The sequence below is a fragment of the Panthera tigris genome, chromosome E1 (genome assembly GCF_018350195.1).
Source record: "Panthera tigris isolate Pti1 chromosome E1, P.tigris_Pti1_mat1.1, whole genome shotgun sequence".
Lineage (NCBI taxonomy): Eukaryota > Metazoa > Chordata > Mammalia > Carnivora > Felidae > Panthera > Panthera tigris.
The window spans coordinates 32,271,861-32,296,145 of NC_056673.1; the positions used below are offsets into that span (position 1 = coordinate 32,271,861).

Genomic DNA, 24,285 nt, shown 5'->3' on the forward strand with positions numbered 1-24,285 from the left:
ATTTTTGTCTTTGTGTAATATGTCAAGGGATTAATTTTATATATAAAGCCCTTTCCCCTAGAAATTGATCTTTGAAAATATAGTAAATCCCTGTTGAGTCTTAGAAAATATGACATTTCCAAGTATAGATTTCAAATGAGTCATTCATGTTTAAAAATGCCTCTGTAGTCAAAGATGAGATAGATTCCAAATAAGTAAAAATAAGGTCAGTGCAAAATACTGGTTTAAGAAAAATTCTGTTCTAATAAGTGAAGTGTCATTTCTTTGGCCCCCTCTAGAAATATACTACATTTAATCCCCTTTGACCCCAGTGTAGTATTTTTATTTTATTTTATTTTATTTTATTAAGTTTATTTATTTTGAGAGAGAAAAAGAGAGAGTGGGGGAGGAGCAGAGAGAGAGGGAGAGACAGAACCACAAGCAGCCTCCGTACTGTCAGCACAGAGCCTGATGCAGGGCTAGAACTCAAGAACCATAAGATCCCAACCTGTGCCAAAGTGAGACGTTTAACTGAGTGAGACACCCAGGTACCCCACTCCCCAGTGTAGTATTTAAAGATGACTTTTCTCTCTTGGAAAATGACTGTAAGTGTTTTGTTTATGCCATTTACTGCCTGGAATACAGCTTTCTCATCTTATCCCAATGATGAGAATGTTTCAAGTTTCCCTTCATTGCCACCTCTCCATAAAGAGCCTTTCTTAAGGTCTTCCAATTGGGGTATTTTTAGTTCTTCCAAACTATCAGAGAACTGTGTGCTTATCTCTCAGAACTCCTGATACATTCAAATATATATTTACCTCTCTTTCTATCTTAGACTCTAAACTCCTTAAGGACAAGTACAGTTCTGCATTTAGAAAAATAATTTATGCTAATTAAGAGCTCACAAAATGGCTAGTGAATGAGTTGATGTGAATATAGTTCAACACTGGCCAACGTTGGTGCTGTAAAGAGAGGGAGGGTGCCTTACATTGGTGCCATTGATGCACACTGGTATACTCTTTAATAAACTTTAATTTTCTCAAATGACTGACTTTTGATATTTAGTAAATATGTTTAAGTTTAATATCTATGAAATCACAGGATTGATGAGTATGCTGAGACATTTTAAAATACATGAAAAACTTTAAAATGAAACCCAAATAGTTGGTCGGCATACCACGTCAAGTTTCCTAATGTGTTACTAATGCTTTGTGAACTACACTTAAAGAAAATACAACCTACTGGACAACTTTTCGTTGTTGAAATTTATTTTGGGTGACAAAATCTAAGGTAATCATCGTGGTGTCCTTGAGTGCACATCATATGGCCAGCACATTCTTGCTGAGGTCGAGGACAGAATTAGGAGCACAAAACATAGAGATTCATCTATTTCAGTGATCATTTACAGACTGAGATCTATAAGTAAAATACCATAGTCCCAAATCTGTGCCTGAAAAAAAAAAAAAAAAAGAATAGATTTAACAAAGTTTTGTCTCATAGATTTGTGCTGGGTAAAGTTTTCTGAAATATAAGATGACTCAAATATATGTTCTTACCTGCTAGACCATTCTCCATCCCCCCTAGCGTGGAGCATCGTGGACATTATCTTCCCAAAATCTATTTTCCATGGACATCTGATATGGGTTGTGTATATTTTTATTTCCCCCTTTTAAAGTATAAGTTTCTTTTTATTATAATCACTGTGACTATGTAGAGTCATGAAATGAGAACACTGGCATCAAAACGGGGGAAGAAAATGCTTCTGATAAACTTTCATTATTGTCCCTCATATATTAAAATGGGAAAGTTTCGTGGCTATGTATGAATTGCTTTAACCTCGTCTTTATGCAGAGATGATTTTGAAAATGTTAGTGATCTCATAATGAGATACCTCACAGTGGAAAAGAATACTCTCTTTATTGGATTGGAGGCAAAGCTAAAGAAGTAACAGCCTCATTACTTTTGCACTAAGCATCCCCAGATTAAGTGAACCTTGCATCCAGCAGCTGAATCAATGTTTAGTGCAAATGCAGAGTAAGACGCATTGCTCGTGTTCGTGCCGTTTCAAAAGTGGACATATTTTTCATGTCTGCTATTTTGATATAAGACTCAATTCTAATAGTATTTCAACAAAAATATGTTTCGGGGGAATTAGTTTCCTAGTTGATAAGATTCAGACAATGATTGATGCTTGACACTTCTAATCCATTCATAAATGCTTCAGTACTTTGATTGCCTTGGAAGTAAAACTAAGACCCAAGGAGAAATATTCTATTCCTTTGAAGCATGGCTTGGGCCTATAACAGCAAAATTTAAATCAGTGGCGACATAGCTTCGATGTCACAACAACTGGAGCTGTGGTTATCATATTTCACCTCCTATATAAAACTCTGATTTCAGAGCCCAATCTTAATTTTTGTTATTACTATGCATTAATGACTATGTAGATCATTGAAATACATGTCCTTTGGTTCTTCACATGGTTTTGTGAAGTATGACAAATTAGATGTAAAACTGATTCCCACTTAGAATAAAAATCATTATTCTACTTCAGCGTCATCATCCTTGTTGCCTTACCCTTCTTGGATAGTTGGAATTGAGCATAACTAATCATTCAGGTCAAAAACATAACAAGAACATCCTCAGTTTTAATTTTTCTAAATTATGAAGATGGTTGTATTTTAGGTGGGGTGGTTTGGGAAGGTATCTCTAAAGACTAATATTTGAACAGTGTTCTGAATAAAGGGAGGAGACAAGTTAATATCTAAGAAAGAATATCCTCAAGAAAAAGAATGGCAAGTCAAAGGCTATGAGTCAGGTTACAGCTTGTTATGTGCATGAACAGCAAAGGCTCTGAAGAGCACAGTGAGCTTAGGGAGAGGATTTGAAGGTAAGATTGGCAGTTATGGTGAGGTATTCACATTTTACCGCAATATGATTGTAAACACTTGGAGTGTTTGAGTAAGAAAATGGAAAGATATGAAGGACATTCTAAGATTTTTCTGACTGCTGGGTGGAGAATAGAATACAGAGAACAAGTAATAAAACAGGGATAGGAGTAAACTATCTACTTCAATAGGTAAGGAATGATGGCAATTTTTACTAGTTGAAGGCCATATGGGTGTGAATAAATGGTCACATTTGGGAAATTTTCGAGCTAAGGCTTAAAACAAATGCTAGAGGTTTAAATGTGGGTTCTGAGGGAAGAATCTGGCCTGGACAACTGGATTGGGGGTGGTGCTGTTTCCTAGCAGCACCTAGGGCTAGACCGGTGGGGAGCAGTTTAGGGGATGGGGTCAGCAGGAATTGACATGCGGTCTAGAGATCTGGGTTGCTAATGTATATACCTAAGAATCATCAGTGAATATATGGCCACGAGAAAGGATAAAATAATCTAAAGAATAAATTCGGACAGGGAAAAGGAGAGGTCTCAGCATGGCATCTTATGGGAATGCAGCATTCAAAGGTCAAGGAAGATCTGAGGAGGAACAGGCCCTGAAGTGAGAGGAAAACCAGGAGATTCCATTGCCCCAGAACACAAGTGATGAAACAATTTCAAGAAAGATCAAATGTGGGTAAGAAATTGTGTATGAAGGACATTGTGGAATGCCCATTGAACTTAGCACTGTAGGGAATGTTGATGTCGACAAGGGAAGTTTAGGTGGAGAGACATGGGAGGCAGCGTGGTTGGCACAGATTTAAGAGGAAAGAGAGGTAAGAGAATGGAGACAGTGAATCTATGGAAGTCTTTCCTTTATTATAAAAAGGAGCAGAGGAGAGAAACAGTAGTTAAAGGGAGGTAAGGAACAACAGGAGGTAATTGCTTTAAAGTCCAATAAAGAAGGGCACTTGTAATGAAGACCAGAGGGAAAATGACTGTGGAGGCAATGTCTTTGAGTAGACAAGAGATTGGATTCACTGCACTGATGATGGTGTTGGACTTCGGTACTTAAAGGGGTGGTTTCACAATTGTAAGATGAACGGCAAAATATATAAGTGCAGATGTAGGCTAGATGTTGATTTGGGGGGAAAGAATAAGGGCATTATTTTCCGATTGTTTCAATATTTTATTTAAAAAGATCCAGGGGTGCCTGAGTGGCTCAGCTGGCTGAGTGTCTGACTCTTGATTTTGGCTCAGGTCATGAGCCCAGGGTCAAGGGATCAAGCCCTGGGTCAGGCTCTGCACTGAGCATAGAGCCTGCTTTAGACTCTCTCTCTCTCTCTCTCTCTCTGTCTCTTTCTCTCTCTGTCTCTCTTCCTCTGCCCCTCACCCCCTGCTCATGTGTATCCTCCCTCTAAAAAAATATGAATTAAAAAGATCCAAAGGCATCAGCTGATTTTCAGAAAGAAAGAGGTGTTAGGGACCCAAGGGTAGGGTAGAAGGTGTGAAATAGAAGTCTTACAGAGAGGGAAACTGGTTTCCCTGAGATAATATGGTAGGATTGCTTGGCAGAGCCGAGAGTCGCCCTTGAGATTTGTGATCATAAATTTAAAGAGATACCTATCAGCATGCTGTATGTTCTATTCTAGTCACATGCAGGTGTTTGGATAGAGGTGTAGTGTGAATATAGAGAATTATGCTGCTCAATCAGGGTAAAGATTATTCTGCACAAGTACAATGGGAGGATGGGGCAAGGGAGAGTGTGTGTGCAAGAAAGTAATTACCGTGATGGGATATAGACGCAAAATACAAAAGGACTGGCACAGTAGACAAGTGGCCTAGTGAAGCTGAAGAATTACAGGAGTTAAAGTATTAGAGAAAATGAGCTGGGAATATAGAAAATATTAGCTGAAGAGCAGGGTACTTGAAATTGGCAAGATTGATATACTGGAAATGATGTAGCGATCAGTGAAGAAATGTCTAGTTATAACTATGGGAAAAAGGTGCTTGGGACTCAGGAGGTTAAGGAACTGAAGGCCAGTGTTAAATACTGAAATCAGAAATCATAACAGAAGTAGTGTAGACATAAGGACAGCAAGGCATGTACTAAAATCTTTAGTGACCCTGAGGTTAATATACATCTGCATTAGTGAGAGATGTTTGATAGTATCCATGATACTATCATGATACTCCTGATAGGAGGTGCTTCTAATGAGCTTTTGAGGGAGAAAGTAAAGAAGGGACTGGAAGCATAAGCCAGGGTGAAGAAATTTATCCTCTCTTACTGTGAGTTCTGAGATACTCTGCAATACTGAGATATTAGAAATGTGAGAAAATCAAGTCACCTCTTGAAGGGCTTTTAAGTAAAAGTAGTGTCTAAGGGAAAGATACAAGGACTTGGATTGTGTTGGCAACTGTGCACTATGCATCTTCTTTTTGCCCTGCGGATCTATTTTCCATCTTTCCCTACCCTGTTCTGTGTCCTGGGTGGCTGGCTTACCTGCATTGCATGCATTGTCCTCTACTTCCTGGTAAGATTTGACCAAAGGGAGATTGGAGGGGAAGAGGAGAGTTGAGGTCATGGTTTTCACATGCCCTGTTACTCTCTTGTTGGGTTCTGTGTGAGCTATTGTATCCCTTAACTAAAGATTCCAGAATCTGGGGTGCCTGGGTGGCTCAGTTGGTTAAGCATATGACTTCAGCTCAGGTCATGATCTCACAATTCATGAGTTTGAGCCCCGTGTCGGGCTCTGTGCTGACAGCTCAGAGCCTACAGCCTGCTCGGAGCCTGTGTCTTCCTCTCTCTCTTCCCCTTTCCTGCTCGCTTTCTCTCTCAAAAATAAATACTTTTATAATTAAAAATAAATAAGGATTCCAGAATCTGTTATGTGGTCTTCTGTGCACAGCTGTCTTACTTTCCATGTTATGTTAACTGCTCCTTGACTTTGCTCTTGCAAGCCTAAGGGTGGACATGATGTTCCACTGTGTCTACTCTTGGTGTACTGCATCATACCTTGTGGTTTCCCACACTCTGTCCACAGCTTTGCAAAAAGCATTCTCAAATTACCTACTTTGAGTACACCGTTTCCTGCTACAATAATGACAAGACACAGGAAATGGTGCTTGAGGTGGCCCCAACAAGTGGACCCTTAAAAGGGATTCTGGAATTGGGTTGCTCATAGATTTGAGATAACTCTTCTGCTGCAGAGAAATGGGAGTGAATGCTAGTATGTGCCAGTATGCAATATGTACATACAGCATGCAATGAGGCTTGGTGCTAGACAAAACGCTTGGAGCTCAAGGGTTGTGTTGATCTGTGACTATAGCCAGGGCAGTGATTATACAGATTGTGCCATCAGCTAGCTAGCTATGAAGGCCTTACAGTACAACCGACTTCTGACATATTCATGGTTTCTTATTAGATAGTCGAAAAGGCTTGTTGAAATAATTACTAGTATACAGTTGTAATTACATAGCAATCATGATCCTATCCATGGTTCTGCTCTATGTTCACTGCTTTGGGTGCAGTAAGGGTTTTGGTGTTTAAGTCTCTCAAACTCTTCATATGTGCTCTGGGACCTCAATTAACCTTATTCAATTCTGATATTAGAAGTTAAATTAAGGCAATTTATTACCATGTAAATAAAGGTTATCAACATGTTTCAGTGGTAAATTAAGAACACACAGCAGTTACTGCGTTGTGGGCAATACTGAGAGACCTATGAAGTTACTAGCTTTGGTAGGTTATAACACTTCACACTTTGCTGACATAATAAAACCCTGCCTATTATGCCAAGTACAATTTCTTCAACTTCTCCTTTCACTTTCCCTCTGTTCCCAGAGAATTAGAATGTTGTGTGGTAGAGTCTGAATCCTGTGTCATCCATAGAATTCTCCGAGACAAGTTAATTTAATATCTCCAGGTCATGTTTTCCTCAACTGAAGAACTTGATTATACTACCTTCTTGTATTTTTTAAAGGACCCAAATGGTTTTTTAAGTTTATTTATTTATTTAGTGTGTGTGTGTGTGTGTGTGTGTGTGAGAGAGAGAGAGAGAGAGAGAGAGAGAGAGAGAGAGAATGAGTAGGGAAGGGCAGAGAGAGAAGGTGAGAGAGAGAATCCCAAGCAGGCTCTGTGCTGTCAGTGCAGAGTCTAACATGGGGCTTGAACTCACAAACCATGAGATCATGACCTGAGCCAAAATGAAGAGTCAGATGCCCACCCACGCACCTCTACCTTCTTGTAGTTTTGTAAGAATGAATAGGATAAGGAATGTGGCTAGTGCAGTGCTCAGAACACAGACCACGTACAATGAAAGCATGACCCCAATGCTCAGCTCCAAATTTCACCCTGGGAAAACCACCCAAGCTTTATCAAGATCATTTATGATTTGCGCATAGAAGTCAGAATGTGCAGACTGATATTGCTGTAATGCCCATTACAGCTTACAACAACTAGCATTCAGGACGTTCTATAGGTTTTAACAAATATTTGCTTACCAGTGGAAAATACTTTCATGGAAAATACCTTCACCAGAATTTTCATCTGAAATTACAAAAATGCAATTCATGGCATGTTTGGAATTGAATTGCGTCTCGCATAAAAGATATATTGAGGTTTTAACCCTCGTTATTTCAGAATTTTATTGAAAATAAAATAAAATCCTTTATTTGGAAATGGGATTATTGTGGATGTAATTAGTTAAGACGAGACCACAGGGGAGCAGGGTGGGCCCCTAATCCAAACTGAGCCACAACCTGAGGAGAAGGTGGTCACAGAACACCATGTGACAATGAAGGCTAAGATTACAGTGATGCAGCTACAAGCCAAAAGCATCCCAAAGATTTCTGGCAACGCACTAGAAGCAAGAAAGGAGCCAGGAAGATTTGCTCCTGCAGGTTTCAGAAAGAGCAGGGCCCCACTGACATCCTGATTTCAGAGTCATAGCCTCTGGAATTGTGAAACAATGAAATGTCTGTTGTTTTAAACCACCCAGTTTATGGTAGTTTGTTATGGCAGTCCCATGAAACAAATACAGACCTAAATGTTAGATACAAATTGTTTCAAAAAATAGTAGGAATCAGTAGAAAATAGTTTTCAGAACTACGCTTGGCTGTGCAGAATCACTCAGAGAGATATTGTTCCCAACCATCTAAGGCCACCAACTATAGGGTGACAGCCACGAGCATGAAGTATGTCCTGCATAGGACGGAGATCACAGCACTTCTCTTACATGGAGCATGTTGGAATTGGGCTAGTCTCGGATATTTCCCATTTATCGATCTATCTAATACCTTTTTTCCTACCATTTAGCCAAGTAGATGACGTTTTCAGACTTTTTTTTCTTTGTTACTTTCTGAGTCTCTCATTAGTCCAAATGATGTTTTAGGCAAATCCAAAATATTTTATTTATTACTATCTCCTAAAAGAACAATGGCTAACTGCATCCTTACCCTCCAAATTCATAACTTTCACAATAAATAAATATAACGGTGATCTGGTGATTAACAAAAAGAGCAATTATTACACTATTTGTGGAAGTTAGATATCACCTTCATAAAGAACCCCTCCCTCTATTCTTCACAACCAACAGAAAAACTCACCCAAGAAGGGACGTGTAAACGCTCCTTGCTTTCGCTACAAAATAAATTATCTTTTAATGGGAACACATTATTATACGTGCATGTTGTTTAGGTCAGAACATATTGAACAGAAACAATTTGGAGATAAATATTAAAGTAGTCTTTCTAATTAGTTAAGGGCATTTCTTTAAATCCCCAGGGATCATTCCTATACTTTTTATGCTGATACTAGAAGGATATTTTTTATGTTCTCCATGGAAGAATGTCTTCCAGATAACTGCACTTTGTGGAAGGTGTGACAGTGTCAGAATTGCTGAATTATTAAAGGTTTAATATAGTTTCCACAGGAAAGACCCTGCAGAGTATTCCTGGTAAGATAATTTGGGAAGATAATCAAGCCATGTAAACTGGTAGATCAGCCAAGAAGGAAATCAGATGTAAAATGAGAACCACAGGAATCTGAATTATTTAAGTATGGCTGCTTTATTTACAAATGGACTGGGTAAAATATCTCATTAAATAAAAAGTAATTTTCCAAGGGGAAGATTAAATATCCACAACACAGAATAAGAATAAACATAACAAATGCGAAACATTCAGCTACAACAAACTGTGAAATTAGTTTTCCTCTGCCTAACAAAGAACAAACAAGGGCTTTCCATGTTTATTACTTATCAAGCACATTCCTCAGGGAATAATTTATTCCTACAAAAGCTTTGAATGACCATTTTGTATTAGGTTTGCTTCACATAAAGGCAGAATTTTAACTTCCATACTTTGAATTCAATTATAATGTGTGGTCTTTTATAAAGCAGATGATAAATTAGGCTTTGGCAATATTCTCTAGTGCACTGTGACACCGAGTGCGGTCTGCAGTCCAAGACTACTCTGCAAGTTATTTGTTACCAGAATGTAGTAAGTACAAAGATTTTGTAGTAAGCACAAACGCCTTTCTAGATTGTGACATTGACACCTAAGCTTGTGGTCAGTGGACTTTTCTCATTGAACATGGGCTAGAATAGTTGGTATGTCCTTGGATTTGCATGAGTTCCATATAGAAGGAGTTTCATATTGATTATGCATAGATGGACCACAAACTGGTCTGTGACAGAAAAACAAAACCAAAATCAAAATGTCCTGTAGTATAGACAGTTTGAGAAGCACTGGGGTAGTGGAAATGGCATGGAATTTGGAATCAAGAAAGTCCTAGGTTCAAATCCAACACCATATTCCTTTATTTCATGTGATCCTGAGGATGTTACTTAACTTCAAAAAATGGAGATGATAACTCTTATTCTAGAAGTCATTGAGAAAATTAAATGGAATATCTTGACCATGAATAACACAGTGACTCACCAGTGCTTCATAGGCACCCAACTAACTTCTGTTCTTGTAATTTCTTTCTCACTGAGGAAGATATCACCACCATACTCAGGATGACCAAATCTAGTTCTCTAGAAGAAACAACACAATTTCTAATGGGACCAGTAAAATAGAACAGCTAGTAATGCCAGGATGAAATTCTCTGCATAAAATAGAGAAGCTATAATACACTATATGTGTAGTTTGTGTGTGTGTGTGTGTGTGTGTGTGTACTTAACATTTAAATATCGTTAATAAGGGTGCCTGGGTAGCTCAGTCAGTTGAGCTTCCAACTTTGGCTCAGGTCATGATCTCACGGTTCCTGAGTTTGAGTCCTACATCGGGCTCTGTGCTGACAGCTCAGAGCCTGTAACCTCCTTCAGATTCTGTGTCTCCCTCTCTCTCTGCCTCTCCCTGCTCTCTCTCTCTCTCTCTCAAAAATAAATAAACATTAAACAAATTTAAATACCTTTAATCAGAGTCTAATGAATTCATTGCCAACTAGATCTTCTGAAATCCTTCCTGACATTCTACAATGAACTTGATTTTTCTTTCCAGTCAAGCTCTAAGCATGAATAAAGGCATAATGTGATTCCTTTTGTTCCAGTCCATTACTTACCTGGGTTCATTTTAAATCTACCCAGATTGAGTAAAGCCCAGGAGGATTGTCTATATTTTGCATACATTTTTAGGTATCTCTGAATATAGATATCACAGTTCACATATATAGATGTAGATTCTATATTCTATGCTGCTCCTTGCCTTTGCTGTGTAGATACACATCTAAAGAATAGATTAGGGGGTCCTTGGGTGGCTGAGGCAGTGAAGCATCCAACTATTGATTTTGGCTCGGGTCATGATCTCATGGTTCATGAGTTTGAGTCTCACGTCAGGCTCTGTGCTGATAGCCGGAGCCTGCTTGGGATTCTCTCTGTCCCCATCTCTCTCTACCCCTCCCCCACTTGTGCTCGCTCTCTCTCTCTCTCTCTCTCCCTTTGTCAAAATAGATAAATATTTTTAAAAATTAAATAATTTAAAAAACAGAATGGGATAGTGAAGGATGGTGTGACCAGTGATGTCCATTAAAGCTTGCTTCAGAAGTACAAAGGACAGGTCAAGAAATACAAGACAAATGCCTCAAGCCTGATATGAAAAAGAAAATACAAAGTTTTGGCTAGTATTTAAAAATTAGATTACCATACAATCTGAGAAGAAGCAAGACAGGCTTCACCAATCAGAGGGCCCATAAACTGTGACTCCCTCTCCTGGAACTATAATTACGTTAGAAAAACACAACTTAGAAGCCTACAGGAAAAGTGAAATGGATTAACATGACTTTAAAATATCTCTTATGGTAAAATCAAGAAGGCTCTAAGATTACTTAATTTTTCTACTAAAGACACTATTTGGGATTGAAAAAAAATATTGTTTGGGCCAAGGATGTAAAGAGGGAGTTCCCGGGAAAATAAATACAAATGACTAAAAAAACATACGAAAGATGTTGAATACTGTGCATAATTAGACAAATAAAAATCAAAATGGTAAAGATATTTCCCATATTTCTCATATTTCAGACTGGCAGAGATGAAAATGTTTGCTAAGATAAAATACTGGCTAGTGCGTGCAGGAGACAAAAATATTCACTATGTTGGTAGGATTCAAATTAGCACAACAATCTAAAGGAAGAAAAAATAATAACAATATCTTTCAAATTTAAAAATGCACATAAACTTTCACAAAGAAATCTAATTGTTAGGAATTTACACAAATAATTTTGCAAAAATTTGGCAAAACATATACATGAAAATGTTCATGCCCCTGTTGCTTATAGTATTAAAAAATGGAATAATCTAAATATCCATTAAGATGAAACTAGAGAAACAAATATGGTACATAATAAAAAATGTTTGAGCCGCATGGACCATTCCATTTTAGTAAAGTAAGGTGTGTGTGTGTGTGTGTGTGTGTGTGTGTAAGTATGGAGATGTGCACTATATAGGTGGGAGTTATCCAAAAAGACAGGAAACAGATGGCACATTCAAATAAGGAGTGTTTGATAAAAAGATGTTTTTAAGGAATTAACATGGTGTAGGGACCCAAGGAATAGTGCATACCCTGGGTTGGTTTCAACTAATACCTTACAACCCCTAGGCTTGATGATAAGCAGTGGGCAGCAGGCAGCTGTTACCAAAATCTAGTAGTTCAGAGACTTGTAGAAATGTCTGTCTTGAGCGAGGATCTATAGAGGACCACAGCCTACTACAGGCAAGACAACAGGGAGGAGACTAAAGAAATAAATCCTCAGTCTTCACTCCCATTCCTCCTTTTTTCTTTCTTTTTTTTTACATTTATTTATTTTTTTTTGAGAGACGGAGAGAGGCAGCATGAGCAGGGGAGGGGCAGAGAGGGAGGGAGACACAGAATCCCAAGCAGGCTCCAGGCTCCATGCTGTCAGCACAGAGCCCGATGCGGGGCTCAAACCCACGACCCATGAGGTCATGACCTGAAGTCGGATGCTTAACCAACTGAGCCACCCAGGCGCCCCTCCCATTCCTCCTTCTGACTTCCTTCTGGAGCTTCTGATTGGCCCAATGCAATTGGAAGCCAGAGGCTAAGGAAGCCTATTGAAGGGGAGGGCAGGCATCTAGGGAGACACAATGAAGATATGCAACACCACATGTGTATACACAGATGTGCACACACGTTTCCACATACGAGAGAGAGAGAGAGATCTGCCTGTCTTCATTATAGTTATCCAAATATTATCCAGCAAAGTGAGATTTGAAATGAATTTTACTTTATACTTTTCAGAGTAATATGTTTCTTTTTAGATGGATATGATTTTTGTATTTAGAAACAACAATATGGGTATTTTTATATAAAATCAACAAAATAAGATTAGTGGTAGCCAAAAAGAAAAAAGACAGAGGAAAGGAGACAGGATCCAAAGCTGGAAACAGGTTTTCTTTGATGGTGTGTAAGCCTACCTGTCTGCACAGTAGCTCATGCTATCTCTAGCACTTTGCAGAGAAAGACACCAAACAAAGGGAAAGCTCAGCATTAAGAAGTACATTGTGGAAAACCTCCTGAAATGATACAGAAGGAGTAGGAATGAGCTATAAAGACAAAAAAAAAAAAAGCGATTTCCATTTAACCTCAAATCATGTGTCAGAAAACAGAGTACACCAGAACCCTATTTTCTCAAAACAGATAGAGATGATTCACCACCATCGTTTATAGAAAGGTCATGGAACCCAGGACAAAACAAGGTTAGAAATCAGGTCAAAGAGAAAAATTGTGTCTGTGTTAGCAATGCTTACTATGAATTACATCTAAATAAAGGCTGACATGAATTTCCAACTTGTTTTCTAAGAAAACATTTTGTTTGTGTATAGTGCAATGATGAAGCAGAAATGTGAAGTGTTTAAATCTCAGCCCAAATATCTACCTGTGTCCATGACCTTGAAAGTCTGTCATACAATGCCTACAGATCAGTATATTTGGCAGCATGAGAAACAGTATGAGTCAAGATCACTGAGATAAAGTAAAAACCCTGTAGGGGACGAGGCCTCTGATTTTTTTCATGCACCATAAATGAATTGTTAACCTAGTTTTATTTAATTTGGAGAATATCTAAGTAGACTTGCAACTTGGCCTTTGCTCCGATCAAAGATAGAGGGCACCCTCTGACTATCCTTCCTCTGACTATCCTTCCTCATTGATGGATGACTCATTTGGAGACACAGTATTATCTCCATGTAACATGGGACAGAAAGGCTGCAAATAGCCCTTGCCTTTAAATAGGCCCTGTCTTTGTTTTAGCTTGCCATACTGCTGATTTGTATTATGTAATATTCTGGATTGTGGATAATATATCTTCAATCTTCAAAAGAAGCTAATCTTTCAAGAAATACTGAGTCTTTTAGAGATAAACTAATGGACAATGCAGTCATAATCTCTACCCTCATGCGGTTCAAGGATATGTGGATGTAATGGTTATTTTATGGGTCAACTTGGCTAAGCCATGGCACCCAGATATTTGGTCTAACACCAGTCTGGATATTGCTGTGAAGATATTTTAGATGAGATTAACATTTAAATCAGTCAATTCTGAGTAAAGCAGATTACTCTCCATTAAGTGAGTGGGCCTCTTCTAATCAGTTAAAGGCCATAAGGAGAAACAGACTGAGTTCCCCCAAGGAAGAGAGAATTCTGCCTCCAAACTGCCTTAGGATCCTAGCTACACCAGGAGCTCTTCCCTGAATCTTCAGGCTACCTGCAGGCCTGCCTAGTAGATTTTGGGCTCGCTAGCCTCCATAACTACATGAGCTAATTCCTTAAAATCAGCCTCTCTCTGTCTCTGTCTCCCGCCTTCTCTCTCTCTCTCTCTCCTCATTTATATATGAGCCCAGGAAGAGTGCTCTCACCGGGAACTAAATTAGATTCGGCTAGCCCTTTGATCTCAGACTGCCAGCCTTCAGATCTGTGAGAAAACAAGTTGGTGTCGAAGCCATTCAGTCTACGGCATTCTGTTACAGCAACAGAATTGGGATCCTTCGTGCTTCTCAATCTTCTCTAGGGACAGAAAGAAACACTTTTCTGGACATTTAGGTAAGTAGATACTACCTTCTTCTGAATCTTTTCAAAACTGAACGTGTGCCTGTTTGTCTCTCTACACGTTAGATACTTAGAGTCTCCCCTTGCCACGTGCTCTGTAAACCTCTGAGGACCCTAATGTTCATCGTCTGAAGGACTCCATGACACCAAGTAAATGTCTGCTCTACCATCTGACCTGAAAAACCGCACGTGTACTGACCAAAGGCAGACCTCCATAACTACAGTATACAGCTCTAATTTACAGCCCCACATTACTAACTTCTGTATGCCAGTGGGTTTCTAGTGCATACATTTGGTTAAATCAACATTAGTAACATACAGAGAGCTGGCCCTGGTTCGTGGAAGCAATGAAATTCTAATGTTAGCTTTAATATACTCTAAAACTTGTTGTTATTGTTGAGCCCACAGCTCTCTTCCGACCAGTATATCTGCCCCTCCCCCAAGAAAAGCACTGGAATGTATAGAGTGGGTACAGTAGCTGTTTGCATTTCAACCCCTTCCTATGGAACCTTTCTAACCACCTACCAAGGCTATCTTGACATCTTTGTAATGCTTTTGGCCTTAGCTGACTAAGTATCTACTACAAATCACTCAATCATAGAAAGACAATTTTAAGAAGAAAAAAATATACCTGCAATTCACCATTAACATTTATCATACTCCTATGCCTATTAACCATTATATTACCTATAATGGACCCGGGCCTTGTGATAGGTGCTTTATGGACCTTGTTTAGTCAAAATTCATTTAATCGTTACTTCTGGTGTAGGTTTATCATCGGCTTTTTAAGGCTTGTTATTACTGTTTTTCACCATGCTTTTTTAAATATTTTCAATTTGAGGTTAAGAAATGCTTTCATTCTGGCTCAACTCGGCAGCTTCTGTTATCAAAACATTTCTCTAGAGTCAGCATTTCCGAATTACTTTTCACTGTGTTCAGTGATCAAGAGCCTTTTAAGTGCAACGGTTGGCATAATCATTCTAGCAAAAAGCACATTTCTGGGTAATAAGTGACCCTAAAACATTTACAACTCGAAGAGATCCAAATGCAGTAAAAGACAGCCGGATGTAGTTCTTCATATAATCAGGTAGAAACTGTTCCATATTGTTGTGGCCTACTTTTACCCAGGCCCTCCCCATCTTGGAGTTGAGACTGAGGCCGTGGGGAGATGGATTTTGTCTTTACCTGCTCATCGACTCTAGCTCCCTACAATGTCCCCTCTGTTGCCCTTTTTATTCAAAATCTACCGGCAGCCCCTCAAAGGTTATCTTTGCAAGTGCATTTTAAACAGTGTGACCAACCCTCACCCAGCAATAGCAGAGAGACTTTATAGATTCTGCTAAGCACTGCTCTCTTATTGCCATTTTACCAGGCACTATAGATCCACCTAGTAGGTGTCTGAACTCCTCACTAAGCCCCATAGACTTCGCTAGGTATTTGGACGATACCTTTTCTTTGGGGATTGCGTTAATTTCCTGGGGTGGCTGCAACAAAGTACTGCAAACCAAGTGCTTTGAAAAAACAGAAATGTATTCTCTTCTGCACTGTAGGCTTGAAGTCTGAAACGAAGGTGTTGGCAGCCCTCGGCTCTCTCCAAAGGCTCTACAGAGAATCCTTCCATGCCAGCTACGCCTACCTTCGGGTGGATGCTGTCAATCCTTGGCAGCCCCTGGCTTGTAGATGCATCGCTCCAGTCTCTGCCTCTATAGTCATGCGTCATTCTTCTTTTATGGATGTTTGCGTATAGATCTCCTCCTTCTAATAAAGACATCTCATTGGATTAAGGTACACCCAACCCCAGTATGACCTCACTTTAACATTCACGGTTACCACGGCTTAGGACTTAAACGTATCTTTTGGGGTGACACAATTCAACCCAGTACAGGGAACATGAAGCCATTAAACAAATGTTTATCGAAGGCTCACTCTGTGCCTGGTACTCTCTGCATTCCTACTGGGCATTGCTATTGCCTCTCCCATTCCCATCCACCTCTGCCCCGCAGGTACCATGGTCTCCCATCACTTCCTAGGGGAGTGGCCAGACTACTAATATGTGGATGCCTTTCAGATACCAGGGACGCACAGAATCAGTGGCAAAAGGACTATGTCTCTCTCCCTTTTATAATGGCTCTATTTACAGAGAGGAGGTGCATAAGCAGTGCGGTTTGTGTTTAGGAATTTTGCAGAGTTTTATATAATGTGGCCCCTTCCCTTTTGACTTCTAGTATTCATTTTACCGAGGGGATCAATGTGATTGAATGGGTGGGGGCTTGGCCAAGGACAACGTTAAATGAAAGACCTGAGCTACATTCAGGGAAGAAAAACAAACAAAAAAAGCATTTTCTGACCCAATGGTTTTAAAACTGGGCCCAAATCCTCTCCTCGGGATCTTTTCTTCAGAAATGTTTCTGAAAAGTCTCAGACTCTCTTTCAACTGACTTTTGGCCATGCTGCTCCTATAGACTGCATGCTCACGATTTATGTCATGAGTCCCACTCAGCCTTCCGGACAATCAGTTTCATCACAAATGATCTGCCCCGTCTCTCCTATTTTAAATGCCAGTGACATTCACTATCAAGGGAACACTTAATATCACATTTTGAAAATGCAGACCCAGTTTAAGACACATCTCAGATCTTAAAATGTCAGTCCTTAGAAAAGGATTGAAAATAACAATTATTGCACACTTGACCGTTTGCTAGATGCTATAGTGATTTCTTTGTGTACATATCTTACTAAATCCTCACAGATGTTTATGAAATAAATAGTATTATCATGTCTACTGTACAGTTTAAAAAACTTATGTAACTGCTGTGAAATCAATCAATCAATCAATCAATTGCCAAGGTTACATAGCTAGAACCTAGCATGTATTTAGCACCTTTACGTAGCCTGCTGGTTCTTAACAATTTTTCCACTTTGCTCCTGCCATTATCATTCATGCCACACAGACCACAGGGTGCTTAAAACTATACTCTATAAATACCTTGTGGGGATTTTATTCTTTTATAGCTGATGGATAATCAGTAAATAAAACACACCTTGAATGCTCTAGGAAGCTGTGCTTGGGAATAAGCCAGACATGTGGAAACGTGTGCTGGCAAACAGCAGGAGTCCCATATTCATGTTTACTGTTGAATTTAAAGGCACATCATCCCAGAATGTGTCACTCTTGTAATCAGCCATTGAATTGTCTTACACACAAATTTCATCTCCCAGTGTAATGTATACATTGTTATCCTGGCAACCAAGGCTCATGCTCTGTTGACTCCTCCATGTGGGGCTATATGCAAATATTTTTTTATATAATGCACACATAAATTTCCCAAACATATCCAATTTATTGGTATTAGCATGTGTTTTCACCCTCCAATGTGCTGAGAGGGAGAATTTATGTTGGATACTTGGTAAAAAACAGAATTAGATGTAGATTCAGAGTTAGAACTGTCTCTGTTAGGATAATATATTCCTTCATTCTGCTTCTTTTTTCTTCTTTAATTTTTTTTTCTAAATAGGTCAAATGAAGCTAGAGCACAACTGGACAGCTTTATTTGTCTGACATAATTACTAACTGGGTAGCAGTCTCTTTTATTTACGACTGGTGATTATTTTTCCTTTATTTGTTATTGTTTTTTTTTAATTTTTACCATTTTGAGCTAACATAATTTATCCCAGGCAGCAGAGAAAAGAAAGCACATGGTCCTCAGTTTCCAAACTGATGTCCCTCCTCACCAGTTTACTATAATATAATGTACTATACTATACCATACTGTATCATACCATACCATACTATAATGAGCCCGTCTTTGAACAACTTTTATCATCATTCATTCATCTATCCAGCACCGACTGTATGATAGGCATGGGCCACCAATTATGTGTCAGACACTGGTAAATATTTAAGTGATTCTTAGGTCATGGACTGATTCTAGGTCAGTATTTGGCTCTCACAGTGTAACTCAGGCTTGAACTCAGTCAGAATAGAGATATTTCTAAGATGAGGTTCATCTTTAAGGTAAGAGGTACACACTTACCTTGAGTAATGTGAATATTTGTCAAAGGACAAGTCATTTTCCCTTCACTCATTTTTTTCTCATCTGTGCCATAATAAGATTGCTTCTTTCAGACCCAATATTCCATGATCCAAATGATCATCCAGTGATAATCCGTGATTATGTTAATCTGCTTATGTTTATAACTTCCTATGTAAAGTTGGTTTTTAAGATGCTTTAAAAAAAATATAGTCAAATTCTTGATAGCTCTGGAAATTCTAGATATTACCAATGCTTACAAAAAGGGAAAAATAGCAGTTGCCCTGAATAATATACCTCAGAGGTGAGCAGTCAACAGTTTAGATTTTTTGTTTTGTTTTCCCCCCATAGTTTTTACAGGAAATGGTATTTTAATTGAAACTTTCATAATAAAATACTTTTTTTTTTGGTCATACAAATATCTCCATCTGGTCCCCAAGTTTTTGTAGCTGTTTTTAAATTGTTTTCTACATATCTCTAGAAGTTCTTTGGCATCTGTCCAGGTTCTGCCATTGGGTGGGAAGAGTGGAGGGAAAACACAAGCTGTCAGATCTCAGGGTGGATGACGGCTTCCCACCACATTCTAGGGAGGTCTAGAGTATAGTTATGTGAGCAGTGAACACAGTCCTCAAGCATTACCAGGATTAATTCCATGACTACTGCCTGGAGATCCTCACAGAAAGACCATTTCACAGTCCAGAATGAGAAAATTGATAAAGAAATATCTTGGAAAAGAAACTTGACTGTTGAGCTCTTTGCACACTTACTGATTCTGGTTGTCTCAGTTAATCAGGAGTCAGGGAAGCACCATTTATGCAACAGTGACTTCCAGGAAAATGATTCACAATGAAAATAAATGAAGGTCTGTGTGCAATCCAAGAGAAACATTTGCTCAGCTGGAAAGTCAGCCAAGTGGAATATATGCCTGCTCACCTCAGACTGTCCCCTAGTCATCTTGTATTTAATTATATGGTAACAGTGGGGATGTTAATGCTTGCCTAGCTGTGGTACAACTGTAGAATATTGTAACCTTTCCTGAACTTAGAAAACTCTTCCTAGCCCTTCTAAATATTCTTCTATTTTGTGGAGTGTTAACATTTTGTGTTTCTGTTGTCTTTAACTTCCTTTTCCTTTAGCAGCACCCGTGAAGAAGACACAAATGTTAAGTAAATAGATAAGCATTCCCTTTTAGAGTGGTAAATGATGGTAGAGAAGATATTTTGAGTATGCAAAGCGATGGAGGACTCCTTAGTAATCATTTCTTCAACTTTTCCTCCTAGTCAAAGAGAATGATGCCAACTCTTACATTGAGCCAGATGTCAGACACATTTGCCAAAGCATTAGATGCGGATGAGAGAGTTACAGTTCCCTGGTCTTTTTTTTTTTTTTTTTTTTTTCCTGTCTTGATCTTAGGAACTCTAGATCTGTGAGCAATGTCTCTGTTCTTCCTATTTAAGGATAGATAAGATTCAGTCCTCTTAAGAAGTTTTATAAAAAAGTTTATAAAAAGCCACTGGTAGGCACACATTGTCTGTAGTTCCTGGTGATTCTCTAGGTCATTCCGTCTTCCATCCATTGTTCATTGGCTTCATCTGCCACTGCTCTGTAGAAGTTACTCTTTGAGGTCCAAAAAAATCTCATCTCAATTCTCAGTCTTTTTGGCCGCTTTGTAACATTTGAAACATATTATCACTTCCTTCTTTAAACGCTCTTCCCTGGCTCTGAGATGCTCGTCCCCTCCAGTTCTCCTTGAACCTTTCTGCAGCTTTCTTAGTCTCTTGCTTCCCCTTCAGATGACCACATTATCTAACCAAACTTGATGTCATGCATGAAGTTGTCAAGAAAGTTGCTGAAGTTGGCATGGTCATTACATCTCATCAAGAACTTCAGAATGAGGGGTGTGAGGGTGGTTCAGTCAGTTAAGTGACTCTTGATTTTGGCTCAGGTCATGATCTCATGGTTTGTCAGTTCGAGCCCCATGTCAGGCTCTGCACTGACCTAGTGGAACCTGCTTTGTGTTCTCTGTCTCCCCTCCCTCACTTGTTCTCTTTCTCTCTCAAAAAAAAAAAAAACATTAAAGAAAAGAACTGCAGAACGATAAAGTTAATGTTTATATAATTCAAATTTTTTGTCAATGGTGGATGAACAACTCTGAACTTGTCATCCCCACAGACCACTTACATTTAAGGGTAAAAATCTAATTGTTGCCTGCAATGTTTCCCAAAAGCTTCAGAAAAATTAAAGATGTCTCAAAGCTCTGCCTCCAGGCCTATTTTCTTCTCACTGTTATCTCTGTGGTTAACATTATGACTCCATATATAAGCTCTACGTCAAGAATTGTAAAGTCTCAGACTTTCATTTTCACATTTTTATTTTCTGAATTTTATGTTCTCCTGTATTGGCTGAGGATGTGATGAGTGTAATTGCATGGCTGTTCCATTAGTACATTGATCTATACTTACCTTCTAAGATTTTTGTAATGACAACATAAGATGATGACTTTAATGCACAAAAAAAACCTGTGCCAGGCACCTGTCATTAGCATATTATTTACATTATTCATGATTAATTAATTCTGGACTGGTTATTTTCTAGTAGTTGCCTCATATGGAGCCAGCCATATTCTTAACAATAGTTGGAAAATAAGAGTCAGAAGCTGCTTTTATTTTACTCCACCTTGAATCCTTATATTCCAAGTCATTCCATTAGCAGGTGAGTCACTAGCCTCAACTCAAAAATATTCTAGGGAGCCTAATTTAAATGAAACAGAGTCTTTGGCTTAAAACTCATTGCCTAGTACCCTTTTTTGCCTTCTATTTTCATCAAGTCCTTGTTATTAAATGTCTCACACCAGTTTACCATTTATTTTACTATGCCTCGCATCTCATAATTAAGAGTATTATTTCTCAGTAAGCAGGGTCCAGTTACAACTTCTAGCTAATTTATTGCTTATCAGTATGGTGCTAGACAATTTTTTATCTGGTTTTATATGCCCACTAACGCTGATCACTCTTTCTTGATCTTAGAATAATTCCTATCTTATTCAAGACCATCTACCTTATTTTACAATTTCTTGCATTTATCTTTCCTGATTTATACAGGTAAAAATGCATAAGTATGCTTTACATAATACTTTATTTGTAAAAATTTTTAATGCTTTATATAATAATTTACAGACATATATTTTTAATGGAATAAATATTACCCTGTCATCATTATTATCCTCACCCAATTTTATCCAACTCATACCTCATCATACATTCCTTATTTCACCATTTTCCTCCAAACTATATGGTTTTAAAATTGCCAGTGTCACTGTAGAATCGAATGCTCCATCCCTCCCTAAATTTGGTTCTATCGAGTTCTGTTGACTCCATCACATCTTTTTAATTCCCTAGCCGTTTTCCCAGACCAGTGGCTCATCACCTCTCATGTTAATTTGTGAAATAGTGCCTGAAATGCTTCTCACAATCTTTTCTTCTCCTGTCATTCATAACTCCACCAGAGTCACCACTCTGTAATATAAAGAAAACTTATATTTAGCGTGTCACAGTCATCAAGAGGCGGAAATGTCCTTTTCTTGTATCCACAATTGCCTGTAGAACAGTCTCAGATTTAGCAAGGTCTCCAAAAGTCTCCACCATCTTTCCTATTTGCAAGTATAGCCGTATAGTAACCATTTCATTAATATTTCATACTTTTGTTTCTTTTATTCCCTCTGTATAGGATCTTCTTCACAAAGTTCCAGTTATCCAAGGCCCGGCTTAAATATGATCCTTCTTCATTCAGACCTCCATGATGAACACTGAGTAGAATTCAGATTTCCCTTACTTTCTGTCACTTAGTACTTTGCCTATATCTCTATTATGGATTATGTATAGTAACTCATGTAAATACATGACTTCATAACTGGATTGAGGCAAACTTAATTGTTGCGTCCTCTCTACTGCTAGGAACAGTTCTAGAAACAGTGTTTTGTGTATAGAAATAACAGCACATATCTGATGTAATACTCTTTAGAATGGTGGGAGTAATAAATCTGCATGATACCTACTAATTCTGTATCTTCCTAACAATTTCTTTCTGTGTCATAAGACAAGGTAAATTTTATACTTCTTGTTCTTAAAACTATTATTCATTCAGTGGATCCAGAAGCATGAACTCACTTTCTTATCCTCACCTGTAAAATGGGGATACATTGGTATTTACCTGTTAGTTATTATAAAGATTAATTCAGACAATACATGTAAAATACACTGTGATATACAGTGCTACTCATATGTATTAGTTATCATCAATCATCCTTGTTGGAGTTGAAATGTCACATACTTTGACAACAATATCAAACTTACTGCTTTAACTTCCACATTAGATAGGGGTACACCAATTGAGATAAAAAGAAAAACAACACTAGTTATTCTATATTTCATCAAGGTAAGTACTCAAACATTGATGAAACTATAACACTTGCAAAACCGTATAATTAAAGAAATGAAAATAATAATAATAATAATAAGTAGTAGTAGTACCAGGAACTTTATATGCATTTTCTCCTTTTCTTCAAAACAAATGTAATTAAAGATGCTATTATATTTCCATTTTGCCAATGAGAAGGGAAAATAATTGATGTGAGTTTACACAGCTAGTAAAATTGAGAAGGGATACTTGAATCATGATCTGTCCAGTTAAACAAAGCAGTTGCTCTCATTACTTGCAACTTGCAACAAATATACCCCAGTATATTTTCTTCTGAATCACCTTATATCCAGATAATAGTTATTTGAAGGTCATAGAAAACTTCTCATATGAAAACTCTGTTCACACTCTATAAAAGGATAACATTTTTATCTGAGAAATATGATACTAATTTACTTCTACCTTTTGTAGCACATATCATTTTCTACCTTAAGTTATATTTATTCATATATCCATTTCTCCTGCGCATCCAATCTCTAAGGCTTTTTGAGAAAAATACCTGTGCTTTGTCCAGCTTTGAACATCCCAGAATATTTGGCAAATTGCATTACACAAAGCAGGTGCAGAAATATTTGAGATTTTGTATTTTTTTTGTTTCCCATGTCAATCTTATGACATGCGTGATAGGTTTCAATTTTCTTGTTTTAAAAGTGAGGGAAAAAGGAGAGTTTTCTGAGCAGTCACTTTCATTGTATGACAGGTGTACACATAGATTTCATCAAAGGGCTAAATGGGTTTGAAGACTGGTGAGGTGCTAGTCTGGGCTCAAAAATATTCTAGGGAACCTAATTTAAATAAAACAGAGTCTCTGGCTTATAACTCATTGCCTAGTACCCTTCTTTGCCTTCCATTTTCAAACCCATTGAGCCCATATTTTGAACTAAATCCTGTTTTCTTCTGATCTGCATGACTATCCTAGAGCTGAGCAATAAGAAAACTCATGAAATTTAGTTTCAAGAAATTTTCATTCCAGAAAGTTGAGAGCTAACTGTTGAGAATGCCAGTAAGAAATGAGTTTTAGGGGCGCCTGGGTGGCGCAGTCGGTTAAGCGTCCAACTTCAGCCAGGTCACGATCTCGCGGTCTGTGAGTTCGAGCCCCGCGTCAGGCTCTGGGCTGATGGCTCGGAGCCTGGAGCCTGTTTCCGATTCTGTGTCTCCCTCTCTCTCTGCCCCTCCCCCGTTCATGCTCTGTCTCTCTCTGTCCCAAAAATAAATAAAAAACGTTGAAAAAAAAAAAAAGAAATGAGTTTTAATTCCTGATGGAAACAATATGATTTTTCTATTTTAGAGTATTCTATATACACAATAAATGGCAATCATTAACTGAACGGTTATTTTATCATTGCTCTCATTTTT

At 38.3% G+C, this 24,285-nt stretch overlaps 1 long non-coding RNA gene across 2 annotated transcripts in view; it reads right to left on the reverse strand.

The window, feature by feature from the left end:
* Positions 1 to 1,228: 1,228 nt before the first annotated feature.
* Positions 1,229 to 24,285, reverse strand: part of LOC102969376 — a 167,359-nt gene continuing 144,302 nt past the window's right edge. The window contains exons 3-7 of one of the 2 annotated variants that reach the window (XR_006211178.1): positions 16,059 to 16,180; positions 12,793 to 12,891; positions 9,800 to 9,897; positions 7,361 to 7,406; positions 1,229 to 1,429 (exon numbers count right to left, since the gene is read on the reverse strand). This is a non-coding gene — a long non-coding RNA (uncharacterized LOC102969376). The remainder of the gene's footprint in view (positions 1,430 to 7,360; positions 7,407 to 9,799; positions 9,898 to 12,792; positions 12,892 to 16,058; positions 16,181 to 24,285) is intronic. The other variant, XR_006211179.1, reaches the window with a different exon arrangement.